This window comes from Aquarana catesbeiana, linkage group LG06 (assembly GCF_042186555.1).
Source record: "Aquarana catesbeiana isolate 2022-GZ linkage group LG06, ASM4218655v1, whole genome shotgun sequence".
NCBI lineage: Eukaryota > Metazoa > Chordata > Amphibia > Anura > Ranidae > Aquarana > Aquarana catesbeiana.
Window position 1 is genome coordinate 22,486,934 of NC_133329.1, and position 6,911 is coordinate 22,493,844.

Here is a 6,911-nt window from a genome sequence, read left to right on the forward strand (position 1 = left end):
TGACATATTCATGTTCTCCCCAGGTCTTCCCAAGCACAGACTACATGTTTGATCTGTTTTCCAGCATCTTTGGAACACCAGCCTCTACACCAGGGATATGCAATTAGCGGACCTCCAGCTGTTGCTGAACTACAAATCCCATGAGGCATAGCAAGACTCTGACAGCCACAAGCATGACACCCAGAGGCAGAGCATGATGGGACTTGTAGTTTTGCAACAGCTAGAGATCCGCTAATTGCAGATCCCTGCTCTACACTAACTGAGAAGTGTCTTTTTGAGCTTCCATGGCATCATCAACTATTATTGGCTTGTTATTAAGAATTACTCTGTTTACTCCAACTACAGCTCTGACCAGGAAGAATGATCAACCCAAGAACTGTACTCCTGGATCAGAGGAATATTTTCATGTCCTAAAGCAAGCTTTCTTCTCTAGCCCTTCTCTCTTAAGGCTGGACTTGGTCAAACCATTTTCTATTGCAGTAGATTGTGGTGAATGCACCTTCAGTAGGTCTTGGAGCAGTTTTTTTCAATACCCCAGTGGACCTGTGTTTGTGTCATGGTCAGGGGTCAGGGTCGGAGACCAGTAGCTATAGCAGTAGAGAGGCCCCCACAGGACAGCTGAATAAGTGCAGCAGCAGGTAACCCTGACAGATAATACAGTCTCAACTGAGAAGCAGAGTTTAAGCACTAACCAGTGTTCACTAGAGCACCTGATGGTGGAGATGGGTTTTGCTGTGTGTTGGTACCAGGTCATGGTCCTTAGAATCACCCCACCAGGAGGTGAGCAAGCTGAGGTCAAGTAGCAGATAAAGCACATAGGGATCAAGCAAAAGCTCAGTCAGTAAACAAGCCAAATGTCAGTAACAAGTGATCAAAAGTTGGGATCAAAGCATAAGCATAATCAAGGAACAAACGAAAGAATAATCAAGGAACAAACCAAAGGTTATTAACAAGTGGTAGCGGAGATATGGACAGCAGCAGCAGTGACTATAATGAGATATTGGCTGGAGAGAGCACAGTAATCTGGCAAACAGTAAGTACAGAGACATGACTTAAATCAGGAAGTTCATGGGAGGAGCAAAGGCTCAAGAAAAACAAGATTCAAGGTAAGATCATTTAAGAAATTGTCCAATTTGCTGTCCAGCATCCCAGGTGGCTCAGCAAGAAGAGACAATGCCAGACACAGCAGAGGTAACAAGCCCAGACCTGGGTCCCAACAGCTTGTATGTAAAAGAAGTCTTCCATTTACTCTTTATTTTTACTACTTTTAACCTTTTCGCACAGAGAATTATTTTCAGAACACAGAGAATTATTAAATGACTGTATATCTAAAGCCAAAAATTATTTTTGGTTTGTTTTGAATTGAGTAAGGAAAAGTAGTAACTTCTTATCCTAGAAATACTAAAGAAAAATGAGAGAACATCTCTTCTAACTGATGTAGAATTGTCTCCGGAACATGTGTTTCCCCTTTAAGATTTCTCCTCTTTTTCTGTTCCAATCACCATTTAAAATGTATTTTTTCTTGACTTCAAGCCTCAGTAATAGTGGTCACCAGGACAAATAGAAAGAGTGAATCATGCCAGTAGGTACACAGAATAAAAAAAAACTGAAAGGGCTTCTAACCATTCTCTTTTTACTTGAAAATACTCTTAAGCCTCATACACACGATAGGACTTTGCACAAACTTTCCCTTGGATTTTTGTACAAAGGGCGTTGGCCATAAGTTTGTATTGCATACACACGGCAGAACTTTTTCAGCCAACTTTCACCAAATCATGTGGTTTTTCAGCTCTTTACCACCATCCTTTGGTCAACTTCTGTATTGTTGTCTGATATTGTGTCAATCTCGCCGCTTTTATCGGTGAGATTGACACCTGGCGATCCGGGTTCACACTGGTGCGGGGATCCGACTTGGATCCCCGCCAATGCAGGCACTGTGTTTGGTATGAATCTTGAGGGGGAACTCCACGCTAAATTTTAAATAAAAAACCGGCATGGGTTCCCCTCCAGGGGCATACCAGACCCTTAGGTCTGGTATGGATTTTAAGGGGAAACCGTATGCCGAAAAAATGGCATGGGGGTCCCCCCAAAATCCATACCAGACCCTTATCCTAGCACGCAGCCCGGCCGGTCAGGAAAGGGGATGGGTACAAGCGAGCGCCCCCCTCCTGAGCCGTACCAGGCCGTATGCCCTCAACATGGGGGGTAGGTGCTTTGGGGGAGGGGGGCTCCCTGCGGCCCCCCTCCCCCAAAGCACCTTGTCCCCATGTTGATGAGAACAAGGCTCCTTCCCAACAACCCTGGCCGTTGGTTGTCGGGGCCTGCGGGCGGGGGGCTTATCAGAATCTGGGAGCCCCCTTTAATAAGGGGGCCCCCAGATCCCAGCCCCCCACCCTATGTGAATGAGTATGGGGTATATCGTAACCTACCCATTCACCTAGGGAAAAAAGTGTCAATAAAAAAAAACACACTACACAGGTTATATTATATTATAGTAATTTATTAGACAGCTCCTGGGGTCTTCTTCTGACTTTGGGGGTCTTCTTCCGACTTTGCCGCTCTCTCCGGCCTCTTCTCGTGGTGTCCGGTTCTTCTTCCGCTCTCTGGCCTCTTCACCTGGTGTTCACCCTCTTCTCACAGTGTCACAGTGTCTTCTGCCGTCTCCTCTGCTATCTTCTGCCACTCTTTTGCTAGCGGTGGCCCAGACTTCTGCGTCGTCTTCTTCCCTCTTCTCTTCTTCCAATGTTGACACGACACTCTCTCCCACTGTAATGCTGTCTGAGCACTCCGCAATGACTTATATAGGCGGTGACCATGCCCCCTTATGATGTCACAGTCCCGGGGCATGCTGGGACTGTGATGTCATAAGGGGGCATGGTCATGTCATCTCAGGTCATGTCACCGCTTATATAAGTCATTGTGGAGCGCTCAGACAGCATTACAATGGGAGAGAGCGTCGTGTCAACATCGGAAGAAAAGAAGAGGGAAGAAGACAACGTAGAAGACCGGGCCACCGCTAGCAAAAGAGCAGAAGAAGATAGCGGAGGAGCCGGCAGAAGAACCGGACACCGGGAGAAGAGGCCAGAGAGAGCAGAGAAGAACCGGACACCAGGAGAAGAGGCCAGAGAGAGCGGAGAAGAACCGGATGCCAGAGAGAGAGGAGAAGAACCGGACGCCGGGAGAAGAGGCCGGAGAGACCCCCGAAGTCGGAAAAAGACCCCCAAAGTCAGAAGAAGACCCTGGAGCTGCCTAATAAATTACTTTAAAAACCTGTGTAGTGTGTTTTTTTTATTGACACTTTTTTCCCTAGGTGAATGGGTAGGGGTACGATGTACCCCATACTCATTCACATAGGGTGAAGGGCCGGGATCTGGGGGCCCCCTTATTAAAGACAACTAAGACAACTAATGGCCAGGGTTGTCGGGAAGAGGCCCTTGTCCTCATCAGCATGGGGACAAGGTACTTTGGGGTGGGGGGGCCGCAGGGCACCCCCCTCACCCAAAGCACCCACCCCCCCATGTTGAGGGCATGCGGCCTGGTACGGTTCAGGAGGGGGGAGGCGCTCGCTCGTCCCCATCGCCTTTCCTGACCGGCCAGGCTGCATGCTCGGATAAGGGTCTGGTATGGATTTTGGGGGGCCCCCATGCCGTTTTTTCGGCGTAGGGGGTTCCCCTTAAAATCCATACCAGACTGAATGTGTTTTTCCTATTGTAGCCAGCGCGAGATGTACAGTACCCTGTCGCTGAGAACCAGTGCGATGGGATCACGCTGGAAACATTCTCACGGCTGTATACTGTAGTTTGTACAAAAGTCCGATGGTTTTGTGTACACACAATCGGACTTTGCTCAATCGGACTTTTGTTGCCGGAAAGTTTGTGCGTTCGCACAGCCAACAAAAGTCCGATGGAAACAGAAAAAGTTTGTCCGATGGAGCGTACACACGGTCGGATGTTGCTCCAAAACAACTAATTTGCATGTTTGCTGTCAAAAAGTCCGATCGTGTGTACGGGCCTTAACAGAGATAAACGTTTTGGCTTTAGAAACACTCACTTGAGGATTTTGAACATGAGACATAAGTCCCCAAAAACTTCAAAACATGTTTAGGACACTTTTTTTATGTCTTCCCCCTCTCTCCTTGTGCAGCTTTCCCTGCCACTATTACTTGCTTTTAGTTAAACAGCAGGAACAAAATATAAAACTGTACAGCTGCACCAGATTTTGAGTGCTCCAGTTTTAGTAAATCTTCCCCCAAGTGTCATTGAGCAATTCATTAAATACAAGTATTGTTTCAATGTACATACTATTTCAATCATATGTAGATCAAAGGAGTGACATTTGAGCCACATATGACATTACTTAAAAAAACCCTTACAAATTAATTTATTTTGAACACTATATTAATCCATAGATAACCCTAATCACACCTAATTAAAAACTTTCTCTCCTTCTCCCCTTAGCTAATATTCTTATTTTATTTCCATTTTTTTACCATTCATGTTTTTATGTGTCATGTAAGTCACTTTTTTTCATACAATAAACTTGCCATGCTTTGTACCAGAAAAAATAGTTGTGTGTCATGTGGCAACTATGTGGCATGTTCACCAATGCCAGGAGCATGGCAGACAAGATGGGTGAACTAGAGATACTGTGGTACGAGGAGGATTTGGATTGTGTGGGAATTTCAGAGACCTGGTTCAACAGCTCTCATGATTGGCTGGCAAACATTCAAGGGTATACCCCTTACCACAAGGATAGAGAGGGTAAAAAAGGGGGAGGGGTATGCCTATATATCAAGAATAATGTACAAGTGAGTGTGAGAGACGACATCACTGAGGGAGCTAGGGAGGAGGTGGAATCCTTATGGGTAGAGCTCCAAAGGGATGAAGCTAAGGGGAAAATAATACTGGGAGTATGCTATAGGCCCCCTAACCTGAGGGAGGGAGTGGAGACAGATCTCCTATCGCAAATTGGATTAGCAGCAAGGATGGGAAGTGTTATCATAATGGGGGATTTTAATTATCCAGACATAGACTGGGCGGAGGAAACCGTGCATTCTTTTAAGGCTCGCCAGTTCCTTAATGTCTTGCAGGACAATTTTATGGGTCAGATGGTAGACGCACCAACTAGAAATAAAGCATTACTGGATCTACTGATTACCAACAATACAGACCTGATCACGGATGTGGAAATATGGGGCAATTTAGGTAACAGCGATCACAGGTCAATTAGTTTCAGTATAAATCACACAAATAGGAAATATAAAGGGAATACAAAGACACTGAATTTCAAAAGAGCCAACTTCCCTAAACTACAAACCTTGCTAAAAGGCATAAATTGGGATAAAATATTAGGAACAAAGAATACGGAGGAGAGATGGGTTTGCTTTAAGAGTATATTAAATAAGGGCATTAGCCAATGCATCCCATTGGGTAATAAATTTAAAAGAGCGAACAAAAGTCCTGGATGGCTTAACTCCAATGTAAAAATGCATATAAAAGCAAAGGAGAAGGCCTTCAAAAAATACAAGGTTGAGGGATCATCCTCAGCATTCAGACTTTATAAATAATGCAACAAGAAATGTAAGGGTGCAATTAGGATGGCTAAGATAGAACATGAAAGACACATAGCAGAGGAGAGCAAAAAAAATCCCAAGAAATTCTTTAAGTATGTAAACAGTAAAAAAGGGAGGACAGACCATATTGGCCCCATAAAGAATGAGGAAGGACATCTGGTTACAAAGGATGGGGAGATGGCGAAGGTATTGAATTTATTCTTCTCCTCAGTCTTCACAAGTGAATCGGGGGGCTTCAGTAACCAAAACTGCAGTGTTTATCCTCATGACACAACACAGGAAGCACCTTCCTGGTTAACAGAGGACAGATTTAAAATTAGACTTGAGAAACTTAACATTAATAAATCACCGGGACCAGATGGTTTGCATCCGAGGGTACTTAGGGAACTCAGTCAAGTGATTGCCAGACCGTTGTTCCTAATTTTTACAGACAGTCTACTGACTGGAATGGTACCAGCTGATTGGAAAAAAGCCAATGTAGCACCAATATTTAAAAAAGGCCCAAAATACATCCCTGGTAATTACACACCAGTTAGCCTAACATCAATAGTATGTAAACTCTTGGAGGGGATGATAAGGGACTATATACAAGATTTTAGTAATGAAAACGGTATCATTAGCAGTAATCAGCATGAATTCATGAGGAATCGTTCTTGCCAAACCAATCTACTAACCTTCTATGAGGAGGTGAGTTGCCATCTAGATAAAGGAAGGCCCGTAGACGTGGTGTATCTGGATTTTGCAAAAGCATTTGACACAGTTCCCCATAAACGTTTACTGTACAAAATAAGGTCCGTTGGCATGGACCATAGGGTGAGTACATGGATTGAAAACTGGCTACAAGGGCGAGTTCAGAGGGTGGTGATAAATGGGGAGTACTCGGAATGGTCAGGGGTGAGTAATGGGGTCCCCCGGGTTCTGTTCTGGGACCAATCCTATTTAATTTGTTCATAAACGACCTGGAGGATGGGATAAACAGTTCAATCTCTGTATTTGCAGACGATACTAAGCTAAGCAGGGCAATAACTTCTCCGCAGGATGTGGAAACCTGGCAAAAAGATCTGAACAAATTAATGGGGTGGGCAACTACATGGCAAATAAGGTTCAATGTAGAAAAATGTAAAATAATGCATTTGGGTGGCAAAAATATGAATGCAATCTATACACTGGGGGGAGAACCTCTGGGGGAATCTAGGATGGAAAAGGACCTGGGGGTCCTAGTAGATGATAGGCTCAGCAATAGCATGCAATGCCAAGCTGCTGCTAACAAAGCAAACAGAATATTGCCATGCATTAAGAAGGGGATCAACTCCAGAGATAAAACGATAATTCTCCCACT